Genomic DNA, 15,776 nt, shown 5'->3' on the forward strand with positions numbered 1-15,776 from the left:
ATTCTCTCTCTCTCTCTCAAATCAATAATAAAAATGTATATATAATAAAAAAAGAGAAAAGGATAAGCAGAAGACCTCAGGCATTTATTTTTAGGAGAGATGATTTTTAGGTATGGGTACATCTGAATATGAAAATCTGGAGAATAATTCCCTTAAAAATATAACCCAGTTTAAAGATTAAAGATCTCTGTCCTTGGATTCAGGTGGGATAAAAATATTTATATGTTGAAACTTCCTAAAATTCCTCTTACAATAAAAAAAGCTAACAGCTGAGCTCTGCTAAGGGAGACAGTCTGGATTCTAGATTTATATTAAATAGAACTATTCCAAGCATTAATTTTATGAGTTTTCCCTTCGTCTAAGTATGAATAAAGAGAAAAGCACTTGAAATCTTCCAATCAAAGAGCCACTAAAAAGATTAATTCACCTCAGAATGTTTACACATAGAGGGAGACACACAGACGGCAGAGCTATTTAACACGTCAAACTGACTCAATCAGCTAACACATGCTGGACGTGATTAAACCTTGAGCTTAACTGCCAGCTATGATTTGTCCCAGGTAGTTAAAGCAGTAACAGTTTTTAGTCACTAAGACTTGCCTCATCAAGTTCATAATACCTTATTCCATAGTGTCAAAATTAGATTTAAAACTTCAAAAAGCTTTAAAGATTCAGAAGCAAACAAGAAGAAATAAGAGCATCGAATTTTGAAAAAACACACACACACTTCAAAAAACCAGACAGGGATTCAACACAATCTGTCACCATCTGACAAATGGCTGTCCTTATTAACTTCAAAATTCTGAGGGTATGTAATAGAAAAAAAAAAGTGTAATATCATTATCTAAACATATTATTTTCTTTTAAGTTGACCAAATCTCAGCTATAAACAAAAGGGTTCATTCAAGAAGTAAATTATGACAGCAGGTCCTTTTGTACAGTATTCAAAGTCCATTGAGAAGAGGCAGTCCTCAAGTCCAGAGGCTAGGAGATTAAACTTTAAGATTTTAATCCTCACAATGAGCATAGCAGCCTTTCTATTAGATTAGCTATGTATTTTATGGGGAGATTAAAAAAAACTGATGACAAAGTGTATCAATCTGCCTCATAAAAGTACAATGGGAAACAATAACCCTAACTTTCCTTGGCAATGATGGTGGTGATAAGAACCATTTTTAGAGAACCTAATTTCTCTCTTTTTCTCATAACTCAGGAATTGCCCAAATAAACTAATCCGGAAAGTCAAAGTTGTGCTCCATACCCCCCATGCTCTGCCCATTCAGGGAGAAGGCCCTGTGAACATGAGGACAGATCTGGGCGATGCTTCTACAAGCCAAGGAATGCCAAGACGGCCAGCAAACGACCAGAAGCTAGGAAAGAAGCATGGGGCAGATCTTTATCCAGCCCTCAGAAGGAACAAACCCTGCTCAAACCTTTATCTCAGATTTCTAGCCTCCAGAACTGTGAGATAATAAATATCTGTGGTTTAGGCAGTGTAGAGGGGGAGGCAGAAAGTATCTAAAATCAATAATCTTAGAAGAATTTGTTACTAAGTACATACCAGTTTTTGATTGAAATTCACTTGGAAACATTTAAATCCAGAAAGACCCATTTACTGAAGCTATTTCTGCTAAAGTAGCAAGTCTACTGTGCTTTATAACTGGCAGTTTCATGGCTTACAGAACCACCTCCCCAAGGTAGATTCCTAGATTCAAGGTCCAAGGAACCTTACTTTCTTTTGTAGTCTTTTTCATTTTGAAATTGATTAGAGTGAAGAAAATTTTTTTTAAAAAAACCAAACAAACCAGAAAACTACTGTAGCTGGCTAGCCAATCGGCAGTTATGAAATGTATAGTTTTGATCAAACTGTATATAAACAACCTAAAAATATGTAAACCTGGCTCTACAAACTTCCAATTGTTTGTATCTCCCTTATCATTCCAATCAAATCCAACACCATAACAAGAATTCAAATATACTATATTATCCTTGAACTTAACAGTTTGCTAACCAGAATGCTTAAAGCAGGATTTTGGGTCTATCTTTCAGACTATATGAAAATTGATTCTGGATCTTATTTTTATTTAGCTGATATTTATAATCCTTAAAGACATCATTATTTTGGTTATCAATAATTTGCAGATTTTTTATTATTTACATGGGCAGACCATCCTACCAGTAAATAATATAGTATATTTCTTTTTAAGACAACAGATCTCAAAATTTTTGGTCTACAATTAATTACCTTAAGCAGATATGTAGTTGGAAAAGGAAGTATTTTAATAGTTTTTTCAGAAAATTGTGGATATTCTTTGATACTGCACTAAAACTTGGTAAGTGATTGTTTCTTAATGATTAGTTACAAGGACTCCAGTCCTGGAGTGGTCCATAACCACACTTTGAAAATGGCTGCTGTGCCCAGCCAGTGTGGCTCAGTGGTTGAGCATTGACCTGTGAACCAGGAGAACACGGTTCAATTCCCCGAACATGCCTGGGTTGCAAGCTTGACCCCACTAGGGGTTGTGCAGGAGGCAGGTGATCGATAATTCTCTCTCATCACTGATGTTTGTTTCTTTCTTTCTCTCTCTCCCTCTCTTCCCCTTACTCTCTGAAATCAATAGAAATATATTTAAAAAAAAGGAAAATGGCTGTTGTTTTAAACCATTAACTCTATGTGATCACAAAAGTGACTAAAAAGCGACTAGGATGTATTACCGAAAAGGCTGATGCATATGAATATGGGAAAGGGTGGTAAGAGATGGTACAGAATGGACTAAGCCTTAAGTCTATTAAAACTACATACATATGTATTTTAATAGTTTGATAAAAATCGTAAAGATTTGTATAACTGCTATTATAAAACAAAATAACTAATATTTCCTTTCCTTTAAGAATTCCCTGTAGTCCTCCTCACATTTTCTGATCGTCATTAATACCATATGTATTCTTAAAGAGTATTTTCTATCCAAGCCACGAATTTGTTCCAAGTTTTTCCCAACCATAAAGCTCATAATACGTACTTGTCAGGAGCTCTAAGCACCATGAAACAGATGAAAACTAACATTTGTAACTGTCCTCATTTCTGCTGTGATCTAGAAAAGGACACTCTGTTTCAAGTAAATATATCATGTGCCAAAGGACAGGTGATGAAATGAAGGGTGTTTGTTAGAGCTCAGAGCCCTTTCACCACCTAAAACAAGACAGACAGGTTTCAGAGGTGGAGGTGGAGGGTTTCTCCAACATAAGCTACTAATACCCCCCAATTCCTAGCCTTTCTACCACCTCTGTCCACTGCAGTCTTCTGTACAGATTGTTAAAGTATGACACTTTTCTTTTTTTCTACCTTGTCAACAGCTTTCTATGCAGGACCTTTGCTAAATATTAGCTACTTTTGCTTAGATGAGCAAAGCCAATTTGCCAATAAATTGGAGATATGTGGGCATAAAGACCCAACACTGAGAAAGATTACTAAAGGATGAAATTTAGTGCCACCGTCAAATGACATGTATCAGAAATACTCCTGGCTTGTTTAATGAAATGGTTAAGTTTTCCTATAGGGCATCAGTTTTATAACAATACTAGAGGCCCGGTGCACAAAATTCATGCACGGGGGAGGGAGGGTCCCCTCAGCCCAGCCTGCACTCTCCAATCCGGGAAGCCTCGGACATCCCTCTCACAATCCGGGACCACTGGCTCCTAACTGCTCACCTACCTGCCCCCCTGATCACCCCTAACCGCCTCTGCCTACCGGCCTGATTACCCCTGATCACCCCACGCAGCCTGCTGTTCAGTCGTTTGGTCATACCTCACTAACCCCCCTGCCGGCCTTGTTGCCCCAGGCAGCCTGCTGGTCGTTACTGTTACTGTGATGGCGTCCTGGACAATTTGCATATTCCTCTATTATTAGTATAGACTAGTGGCCCAGTGCATGGATTTGTGCACATTGAAAGGAAATTAATTAGAAGAAATATTTTAATATCAACAACATAACCCACAGCCGAAGGTGGAATAGCGTGGCCCTGCAAGTAATTGGGTTCCCTCCTCTCTGGTTCTGGGGTGCATCATCTGAGAACCGAGGCTGCCAAGTTACCATAGCTCGGCAACTCCTACGTTGACTGTCTGCCCCTGGTGATCAGTGTGTGTCATATGTACTGGCTGGTTGGACGGTCACTTAGCTTTTTGTATATATATCAATATATCCGTAGTTAGAGCTGCTTCTGCTATTCATGAACAAAGCCAGGCAAGCTATTTCAATGAATGACAAACATGGGAGACTTTGGCTATTTACAACTAAATTCCATAAAAAAATAAAGAATGCCCAAGACTTAAATAGGTAAGTAAGAATTACGTTTATATTTCTGTTTGATGCACAATTCCAATGAATTTATATTAACTTTAATACTCTACAATAGCACTATATGTTGCTATTGTGACCCACATTTTACATATGTCAATCCTAATTTTCTTGTTTTAGAAATGAAGATTAAAGTTTTATACGTAGTATAGAGAAATGATGAAACTGATCATATTTACAAATAGTCAAACTAATATGCAAACTTAAGGTAGTGAAAATATATATGCACGTATGTGTGTGTGGGGGGGGTATGGACATATATTTATTTAATCATCTTTTGTCAATCTCAGCCAGTCATGTTTAATAATAAGAATCCGTAACAAACATTTAAAAATAATATATATATATATATGTATTGATTAATTTAGGAGAGGAAAGGAGAGGAAGAGAGAGAGAGAGAAAGATTGAGAAAGAGAGAGACATCAATGATGACAGAGAATCATTGATCAGCTGCCTCCTGCATGCCCCACAATGGGGATCCAGCCAACGTGTGGACATATGCCCTAACCAGGAATTGAACCATGACCTCCTGGTTCATAGGTTGATGCTCAACCACTAAGCCATGCCAGCCGGATTGTAACAAACACTCTTAATTCTTGTAAAACAATGATTTTTGGCATCTATTCATTCAAATATGATTTTATACAGAGGCACAGAAGGGAGAAGTATGGTCCCAATAATATGCAGAAACTCTCAATTCAGGTTCTGGTTTTCCTGATGAGGGTTAGTTTTAATATTTCATTAATGTCTCAAATTCCAACAAAAATATTTCTCCTGCCCTGGCTGGTGTGGCTCAATGGTAGAGCATTGGCCTATGCACTGAAGGGTTGTGGGTTTGATTCCTGATCAAGGGCACGTACCTGGGTTGTGTTCCCTAACCTTGGTCAGGATGTCTGTGGGAGGCAGCCAATTAATCTCTCTCACATAGATTTTTCTCTTTCTCACTTTCCCCCCCTTCCATTCTCTCTAAAAATCAACAGAAAAAGTATTCTCAGGTGAGGATTAACAATATATATATATTTCTCCCTTTAGTAATTCAACTTGAAGATCATGATTTCATGAAAAATTATGAAATACCTGTTAAAATGTTTATTATAAAGAAATTTGAAGAAACTAGCAAGTATTTTTTCTTCAGCTGACAATCGTCAAAACTCTGAGAACAGAGTTTAGTGATGAAACCCAAGTTAGCATCTTTTATTACTAGGGTTACAGCCCCTTATCTCAGAGTAAGTAGACTTAAGGGAAAATAGCATGAAAAACATAAATCTCCAGTTTAACGTTGCTCCTAGTGAATTAGGACTGAGAGAGAGAGAAAGAGAGAGAGAGAGAGAGAGAGAGAGAGAGAGAAGGAAGTCCAAGAGCTATTAAACACAACACCCAAGATGAAAAGTAATATTCTTACAGTAGCAGATTAATTATCTATTTTTGTCTAGAAGTTGGAAGGTATGCACGGCAATTCCAGGTTATATTCTGGAATACCTGTATCGTATTTGTTTTCGACAAAAATATATTGCACAAATCAAGACCTAAGTGGGCCATTTCAAATTATGAATACATGACCTACCTTGTTCCAGAATCTGAAGAAACAGAGTGGCTGGATTAAATTGACAAATAGATGTGTTGTTAGGACTGAGCTCTTTATATTACTTCGAGTATAAATGAGTATTTGAATATAACAGGTGGTATTTCTGCTAGGATCTACTTCTCTTCCAGTATTCTGAAGCCTAATGGGGAAAATAAGAAGATTACAATTCATTAAAAGATGAAACAACAAAGAAAGCCTTTTATTTTCTTGCAAAAATCTGAGTTAAACTATTCACTCAGAAAAAATTAACTCTATACTTAGTTTAACATAAAAAAATCTTAAGTTTTGAGGACTAGAGACAACATATAATATACATTTTATAAATACACTAGAGGCCCAATGCACGCACTGGTGGGGTCCTGCTGGGGTCCGGCTGGCCTGGCCCCCCCAATCAGCGGGTTGGGGCTGGGCCTGTTGGGAGGAGGAGACAGGGTGATCAGGGCCCGGATGGCTGGGGGGAGGGGGTGCGGGTGGGTAGGCCGGCCCCACCCCTAAATGGGGGGTCAGTCAGGGGTCAGTGGCTTGGGGAGGGACTGTGGGAGGTTGGCCGGCTAGCCCCACCCCCAATTGGTGTGGGGGGCCAATCGGGGTGGAGCTGGCTGGGGGGAGGGGCTGCAGGCCCATCAGGGTGGTAGGGGCTGATCAGGGGTGGGGATGGCCATGGGGAATTCCGGGCTGTGGGCTGGCTGGTCCTGCCCCCAAATGGGGTTGGGGGGTTGATCAAGAGCCAGTGGCTGGGGAGGGGCCATGGGTGGTTGGCTGGCCCGCCCTGCCTGATTGGAGTGGGGGTGGGGGTGACTGGGAGCGGAGCTGGCTAGGGGGAGGGGCTGCAGGAGGTTAGCCACCAGCCCTGCCCCCTATTGGGGTAGGGCAATGGTCAGCAAACTCATTAGTCAACAGAGCCAAATATCAACAGTACTTCTTCAAAATAGACTCGCCCAGGCCGAAAACCGACTTCTTATCACGGGCCACAAAGTTTCAATCACACTGTATGCGCGCCCGCATGTGGTATTTTGTAGAAGAGCCACACTCAAGGGGCCAAAGAGCCGCATGTGGCTCGCAAGCCCCAGCTGGCCAACCATGGGGGTAGGGGAAGGCAATTAGGGGTGGGGCCAGCCAGGGGGAGGAGCTGCAGGCCGATGGGGTGGGTTAGGGTCAATCAGGGTGGGGTCAGGTGGGGGGAAGAGCTACAGAGGGGCGGGGGGTTGGCCAGCTGCCCCGCCCTCCATCGGGGTGGGAGAGGCTGACCAGGGGCGGGGCTGGCGGGGTGGGGGGGGGTGGGGAGGGACCACACAGGAGGTTGGCTGGCTGGCCCCTGATCCTGTTGGCCCCAGTGGGCATCATAACAACTGGTTGTTCTGGTCGTTGGCTTTTTATATATATAGATAGATAATTACAAGTACTCTTTACAAACAATTATTGACTGTTATGACAGAGGAAGTACAGGTTTCTATGGGAAAAAATATTGTGTTGTGTAGGTGTGAGAAGACACCCAACTTTAGAAGCGATTTGAGTAGACCTTTTGGAGCAGATGCTATTTAGCCTGAGACTTGAAGGATAAACAAGAGCTAGGTAGGCCAGAGTGATGGTGGAAAGAGCATTCCCAAACAAGTACTGAGCTACAGAGTACAGGGTGCACTGGAAAACTTGAAAGAATTTTACCAAACCTAAAGAGGGAGCAGAGAGAATGGGGTGAGATGGGAAGTTGGATAAGTAGACACTAACAGATAGTGGAAAGCCTTATAAGTATTTTAAGAAGCCACTCTGGTCTTAAATCCAATCGAAAGCAGTTTATGGGGTTCTGAGTGGGGCTGGAGTCAGCATGCTCAGACTTTGCATTTTTGGAACATCACTCTATACAATGTGGAGAATGGGTTGGAGGGAGGCTGTTGGAGTGTTGTAAGACCATAGTGATAGGTAAGTTGGATGGTAGCTAGATTGAAGACTTTGAGCATGCTTAGATCAGTTCAGCTTTGATTTCTTGAGAGAAGGGATGGCGGGGGAGAGGGCAAAGATAATTCATAGGTGGTGGTGTGTATTTCTATCACACGGTGTGGCATATGATGTTTGGTTATCCCCTTCATTCTGTTGTATTAACAGAATGCCCTAGCTCCATTATTTTATTAGTGGTTTGCAAATGGCAATAATTTAACTGTGCCTTTAATTCTAACATTTCTTCTTAATTGATCAACTAGAATGACTTAATAAAGAGGAAGGGCAAGTTAAAGTTTGTGTGCTTTAATGCAAATGATTGAGACACTATTTTGGGGGCGGGGAGGGGGGAAATCTCCAGCTGTAACCAGATTACAGATTTTAAATTCCTTGAAGATAGGGATTGACTCCTCTTATAAATGATCTTTTCCAATTACCTTAGGCATTTCAAACTTATGGGGTCCCTGCCCTACCAAATGCAATTAACCTCCAAACCATCTCCCCTTTGTTATCTCTTATGTCCATTCCTGCCCCCTTTTTCATTCCTATTACTGTTACCCAGTTTAGGTTGCTGCCACGATTGGTGCAGTGGCCTTTTACCTTCTTCTATCACTGCCATTCCCCTTCTCCAGTCTGTATTGTAATATGCTGCCAGCTCTGATTCTGTCATTTATCAAAAACTCAGGACTTTCTAGTGCCTACCACATTTAGTATTTGTCTGGATTGATTTAAGTCTGCTATAATTATGTGTGGCATGCAATGAAAAGGGTTGAAAATCACTGACCTAGTATGAAAGCATTATCCATCAATCACAACTGTTTTTATTTTTAAAGATTTTTTAGAATATATTCATAGACATTAAAGATGTATCAAAAAGAAGTCAGGATTATTACCTCAAAATACACCACAGTTAAACTTAGTCTTTTTTTATTTCTGACAATACATATAAATATTAAGACTATGTTGTCATTGAGATAATTATCAGTTCCTTTATTAGAAATGAGTTTTCAAATGAGTGCTTTATTTTCTTGGAAACTACAGTCATTGTTAAACCACTTCTCTTCCATCTTCTCCATTAAGTAGTTTTCTAGGTGACAGAGTAAATACACACAATCATTACACACAATCATGGTAGACTGATAATAAGGATGTTTATTTCTAATCTGCAGAGCAAGTATTTCAAACCTGAAGTACATCGACCTCTTTAGGGTTCCCCTTTTTGAGCAAAACAAAGGCCTGCATCTAATGTAGCAAACTGTTGAAAACACGATTTGAGGCAATTTCAAACACATTTGCTGATGTACCCAAAAGAGGGCAAGAAGATCCCCAAGTCAGTGAAGATGCCATTGTTTTTGTTTAAGTTATATGAACATATAGTTCCTTAATACAAAGGAAAATCATTCTGCCTGAACTTGTGAAAATTATATGCTCCTTTGCATTTTGTTCCCTCTCATTTTTGAGATAAAAGTCAATGGCCAAAGATTTACATAACCTGTGACATCATGATTACATAAGGCTGTGACACAATTCTGTGTGTGTTGCATCACAGGTTCTAGTTAACTTCACTCACATCAGTACAAGAGTTAGGAGCAGGAGTCCTTCTGTGGCTCTTTGCCACAGATTCCTTTGCAGTTTGTTCAAACGTATGGGCTCCTTGTCAGAATAATGTTTTTAAATTCATAAAATAAAATACAAAGGTATAATTGTCTAATTATTTTAATTGGATATTAAGTGCTTTTAAAAATAACAAATTAGATACGATCTTGTAGGTCTACAGTAATTTTGAACTAGTGATCATATTAAACAATTTCAAGATAGCTGTAGCCACTGTATCAGGATATAAAAATGTGTTTTCTGTAGGTGACAAAGGCACAGATACTGCTAATGCTGCTATGGTTTGTTGCCTACATTCACAGTTAAATTAATTCTAAACTTTACTTAGAGGCTAATTGAAAGATCTTTTAATATAATTTTTTACCCCAGCCAAGTTCACAGACTCCTTTAATTCCACCCACAATAGAGTATCAATCAATGATCAAATATATAACTTAAAATGCCTATATATTTTGAGGAATTTCTTCTTTTTATAAAGGCTAAGTCATTGTAATCAAATCAGATTCAACAAAATTATGAGTTGTTGTGATTAGCAATAGGGTAATGGTGGCAACTAATAGAGCTGTATCCTACTTCTGCATAAATGATCAGTGGCACTCTTCAATAGATGTGAACTCCTGCTGTCATGGTATATACTCTGACCCTCAAAGAGAAACACCATTTCCATAAGATCATTATTGTTCTTTTGATCACTGCTCTGCATGATACTGTCAAGTAAGAAATGTCTAAACCTGTCGAGAATTTTTATGAGTTTGAGCACAAAACAATGGACAGGGTTTGTTTAAGGCAAAGATAAAATCTTTTACTAAAAATGTTATATACTTGGGGCATGACCATAACCTGCCCAGTTAGGAATTTATGATCAGATTACCCTACGAGGTTACTTTCCATAGAAATCTTTTTTCATCCACAGTACCAGGGCTCAAACTTGTGGCCTATGCTAGTCTTCCTGCCATACAGATCCATTATAAAATGATTCTACTATCAAAAAGGAAAAGGGGAGGGGGGAAATTGCAGGGAAAGAGCATGGAAAAAAAAACTCATTTGCCAGGGCAAATTAAAGGAAAAATAAAGGTATACAACTTAAAAAGGTAACACACACAGAATTGTGTCACAGCCTTATGTAATCATGATGTCACAGGTTATGTAAATCTTTGGCCATTGACTTTTATCTCAAAAATGAGAGGGAACAAAATGCAAAGGAGCATATAATTTTCACAAGTTCAGGCAGAATGATTTTCCTTTGTATTAAGGAACTATATGTTCATATAACTTAAACAAAAACAATGGCATCTTCACTGACTTGGGGATCTTCTTGCCCTCTTTTGGGTACATCAGCAAATGTGTTTGAAATTGCCTCAAATCGTGTTTTCAACAGTTTGCTACATTAGATGCAGGCCTTTGTTTTGCTCAAAAAGGGGAACCCTAAAGAGGTCGATGTACTTCAGGTTTGAAATACTTGCTCTGCAGATTAGAAATAAACATCCTTATTATCAGTCTACCATGATTGTGTGTAATGATTGTGTGTATTTACTCTGTCACCTAGAAAACTACTTAATGGAGAAGATGGAAGAGAAGTGGTTTAACAATGACTGTAGTTTCCAAGAAAATAAAGCACTCATTTGAAAACTCATTTCTAATAAAGGAACTGATAATTATCTCAATGACAACATAGTCTTAATATTTATATGTATTGTCAGAAATAAAAAAAGACTAAGTTTAACTGTGGTGTATTTTGAGGTAATAATCCTGACTTCTTTTTGATACATCTTTAATGTCTATGAATATATTCTAAAAAATCTTTAAAAATAAAAACAGTTGTGAATGATGGATAATGCTTTCATACTAGGTCAGTGATTTTCAACCCTTTTCATCACATGCCACACATAAACTGATCACTAGAATTCTGTGGCACATCAAAAAAAAAACAACAAAAACCATTTTTGCTGACCTGACAAAAAATAGGTATAATTTTGATTTGTTCACACTAGATCAGCGGTTCTCAACCTGTGGGTCGCGACTCCTTTGGGGGTCAAACAACCCTTTCACAGGGGTAGCCTAAGACTATCGGAAAACACATATATAATAACATATTGTTTTTGTGATTAATCACTATGCTTTAATTATGTCCAATTTGTAACAATGAAAATACATCTTGCATATCAGATATTTACATTACGATTCATAACAGTAGCAAAATTACAGTTATGAAGTAGCAACGAAAATAATTTTATGGTTGGGGTCACCACAACATGAGGAACTGTATTAAAGGGTCTCGGCATTAGGAAGGTTGAGAACCACTGCACTAGATGGTTATTGTTGTGTTAGCTGTTGCCCTTTTTTTATTTGACAATCTAAGGGAAAAGAGGTCAGTGTGCCTAACTAAATAGTCAGGTATTGCATGTTTTTAAAAATTCTTGCGGCACACCAGTGTGCCTCTTGTGACACACTGGTTGAAAATTGCTGTACTAGACAAACAATACTCAATTTTAATACACTTTTGTGGTTTGTTACTAATCAAACAACTTAGTTCTTTGAGATAATGAGGATCAAAGGTAGCATAATAACTTTCAGACTCCTTCAAGGGATATTAATTAATAAACAATTACTATGCATACAAGAATTTACTAGAAAGGGATAGAAGAAATACATATTTCAAAACATGGTTTGAAAACTTTTAGAATGGGAATAAAGCTCTGAAAGGAAATCTTATATCCTAAGTCTCTCATAGTGCCTGGTAGCCAATAACAAATTGCTGAATACATAAAAATTCACAACTTTTTCATCTGATTTTCTCAAACTCTTCATCTGCAACAAAACCAGAATGGCCATGTAGGCATTTACAGGGACCTAAATCTTGCATGGGAATGCAAATTATGAAGTGGATTGAAAACACAATGGAAAAGGAGGACATAAGCTGGGAAAAGTTATTACCCAAAATATCAATTTTCAGTGTGAAATAATTTATATCCATATTTGTAATTTTAGAGAAAGCTCAGGAATGCCAATCTGATTCAATGGGAGTCAAAACACGTAATTCCCACCAAACCATCAACGAGATTTCAGAACTAAGATTACACATCACAAACCCTCCAACCTCAGTTTCCTAATCCTATCCTGTATAATAAAAGGCTAATATGCAAATTGACCGAATGGGGAAACGACTGGTTGCTATGATACCCACTGACCACCAGGGGGCAGACGCTCAACACAGGAGAGCCCCCTGGTGGTCAATGTGCTCCCACAGGGGGAGCGCCACTCAGCCAGAAGCCCTGAGCCAGTGAGGGCAGCTCGGGTCTGTGTCAGTGCTAAGGATGTCCAACTGCAGGCTTAGGCCCTGGGGGAGCAGGCCTAAGCTGTCAATCACACATCCCCCCAAGAGCTCCAGGACTGCTAGAGGCCCCCTCCCCCCAACTCCAGTGCAGGAATTTAATGCCCCGGGGCCTCTAGTCTGCAATATAAGGGAACCTCAGTGTTCATTAAGATTTTTTCCAGAGTTTAAATTATATGAGTTAATATTTACACAGCCAAAAGATATGTAAATAATTGAAACACTACTCTGTTGGTTTCATCCCCTCCACCCTTTTTAATCTGTTTAGGTATGTTATAGCCTATTGTGTTAAGCTTTAAAACTATTCAGCTACTAAAATCTCACAAAATGCTCTCCAGACCATACACTTGCATATTTAACAAAAGTCACTGCAATCCGATGAAAGAACAGCATCTTTACAGTTAATTACTTAAGTATGTTCAACTTCTAAGTAATACCCATTACCTGTTTAAAGGGCTAGATGTCTTCAATTCTTTACCTAATGTATGGCAATTTGAAAGCAAATTGTTCCCCAGGGTGTGAGAGTTGGATTTATAGGTACCGTTTAATGCTCAACTAAAAAGGTGAAGATACATAAACTCTCTCCTTCACCTCACCGGGCGGGCTGTGAGTGGACATCACAATTATTAATGCCTAATTCCCGCTCACAGGCTTTCCAAACTCACACAATTCAGAGTTCGCCCTATCACAACAGTCCAGTAGTTACCGACCCCACGTTTATTTTATCAGGGCATTGGCGCTGTACACACTTTTAAAAAAACAACAACCAGAAAATCTGAAAAAAAAAAAAAAATTTCAAAACCGGTTGTGATTTAGTAGCCTGTATACATTTTACTGTTATCAGCAGACGCCTACTTATAAGCAGACGCTGGAAACTCGGCCCAAGTAGTGAAGACGTTTGTGAAGATGAATTAATTAATTGCAAACTAGTTTTAGCAACTGCTGGTCGCACCGAGTCAGTCGTGACAAAGCAGCGAAACGCTCACAGGCACGTGGAAGGAGAGGATGCACTGGCACAAAAAGCGTGCAACGGGCCCCGTGCACCGCCATCCTTCAGGCTCCTCTCCACGGGCCGCCGCGGGGACCCCGCGCGCCAGGGCGCCGGGCGGCCGTCCTGCAGCCACAGGTTGAATGAGCAAGAGCCCCGTCAGCACCGTCCCCTCGGCAAAGTCCACGCGATCCCGCAGTCACGCCCTGGCGGCGGGCACCGCAGAGCCCCAAAGCTCCCCCGCAGGCCACCAGGTGGGACCGGGACCGGCGGGCCGCAGCGCTGGGGCGGGCACGCCACGAGCCCGAAGGAACTCCCGCCCGCGCCCCTTTCCCGGGAGCGGCATGGGGTCGAGAGAGTCTGGAGGCGCCACGCGAACCGGCCCCACGTCGTCCCTTTTTTTTTTTCAGTTCAAAAGCATCTCTTACGGAGCCTCCTGAAGGCGAGCGGGGCAGCCACTTCCCCAAGGTCACCGGTTCCACGACCCAACTTCTCGGCCAGGCCGGTGACCGGCACCTGACCGCAGAGCCGCACTCGGCGGGGAGGCGCTGTCCCCAGCGCCTCAAGGTCTCCTTTCCCAACCGCTCTGGGGCCACGCGGCTGCCCGCCGCCACGATGCCCCGCCGGGCCGCCTCCCTCCAACCGGAGACCAGATTCTCCGCTCCCCCGAGGCTGCCGCCGCTCCCCCGGGGCTGCCTCCGATCCGCAGAGGCAGCCAGGGCACCCCGGGGTCCGCGCCCAGCGCCGCCGGCGATGACCCAACTAACCGTTATGCGCGGCTCCGGCGGCGAGCGTGTGCGTGACGCGGCGGCGAGGCTGGAGTTTCGCGAGGCCCAGGGCCCGGTCGCGTCCTTCGCCCGCTCCCTCGTTGGCTCCCGCGGGCACCCACGCGGCCGGCCGGTCACGTCGCCGCACGCCAGCACTTTGTGGGCTCGGCTGGCGAGGCGGCTTTATAACCTGCGGGGGGGGCGCGGGGGGGCCGGAGCATGCGCACAGGGGGCGGAGCCGGTCTTCCCGGCCGCCGCCCCCTCCCCCCGGTACATCCACTCCAACAGCCGCGGGCGCCTCCACACGCTGCCCAGCGCCGGCGCGCGCTCCCGCCCGCTCGCTACCCCCCCCGCGCGCCGGCGCCCCCTCCTCGGCACGTGACCCGCAGCCCCGCGAGACCCGCGCGCCGCGGCGCCGGCACAGCCGCGCTGCCCGGCGGACCCAGTCGCCCCTCCACCGTCGGCGGGGTTCGTGGCGACCCGCACGCGGGCTGGACACGGATGTCGGCCTCACCCGCGGCTTCTGACGAAGAAAAGGGAAAAGGCGCCCAGGACGGAGGCGGCGCGCCCCCGGGGCCTGACTCAGGTGGGGGGGGGGGGGAGAGGCGCGGGGAGGCGGCTGGACGTGGAGGGCCGGGCCGGGCCGGGCCGGGTTTGAATGGACGCGGGCGCACCTGGGTCCGGGCAGAGCCGAGGGCGGTTACCTGGCTGCGGTCTGGCCGGAGCCGAGTGACTCCGGGAAGCCATTCAAGCCCGCAGGGCCTGTTTCCTGTTCTCTGCCGCGGCGGCCGTCACGGAGCCGACCTCATGGGGCTGTGGTGGCTTTGGCGAGAGGATCCGTGGCGCTTTCTTACGACAGAGCCTGGCCCGTGGCATCGGATGCATGGTGGGCGTTACACGCAGAAGTCGGGAGAGCTGGGCGGCTCTGAGGGCCACCACGCCGGTCCCGGAGGGAGGGAGTGTGCGCCCGGAACATGGACGTCGGGGAATGCGGAGGGGCCGAGTGTTCGTGGGCGCCGGACGCCTGGGACAGAGTGTCGTGCTAGCTGGCAGCTCCGCAGGGCGGGTGACAGCCTTAGCAGCTCACCTGACTCGTCCTCACCACCCTGGGCGGCAGGCAGGCCGGCATTGCTGTGCTCGGATGGGGGCCTGGCCCGGGGCAGGCCGCCCCTCCAGCCTGCAGTGGTGCAGGGAACATGGCACCA

At 43.3% G+C, this 15,776-nt stretch overlaps 1 protein-coding gene across 2 annotated transcripts in view; it reads right to left on the reverse strand.

The window, feature by feature from the left end:
* SLC16A1 (solute carrier family 16 member 1) overlaps positions 1–14,737 on the reverse strand; it is a 39,868-nt gene extending 25,131 nt beyond the window's left edge. For both annotated transcript variants that reach the window (XM_070397459.1, XM_070397458.1), the window contains exons 1-2: positions 14,572–14,737; positions 5,919–6,078 (exon numbers count right to left, since the gene is read on the reverse strand). The gene's annotated coding sequence lies outside the window, so the exon portion shown is untranslated. The remainder of the gene's footprint in view (positions 1–5,918; positions 6,079–14,571) is intronic.
* Between the last annotated feature and the right edge of the window lie 1,039 nt (positions 14,738–15,776).

The sequence above is a fragment of the Myotis yumanensis genome, unplaced genomic scaffold (assembly GCF_028538775.1).
Source record: "Myotis yumanensis isolate MYYU_CA2020_CCGP unplaced genomic scaffold, mMyoYum1.0.hap1 SCAF_17, whole genome shotgun sequence".
Classification (NCBI taxonomy): Eukaryota; Metazoa; Chordata; class Mammalia; order Chiroptera; family Vespertilionidae; genus Myotis; species Myotis yumanensis.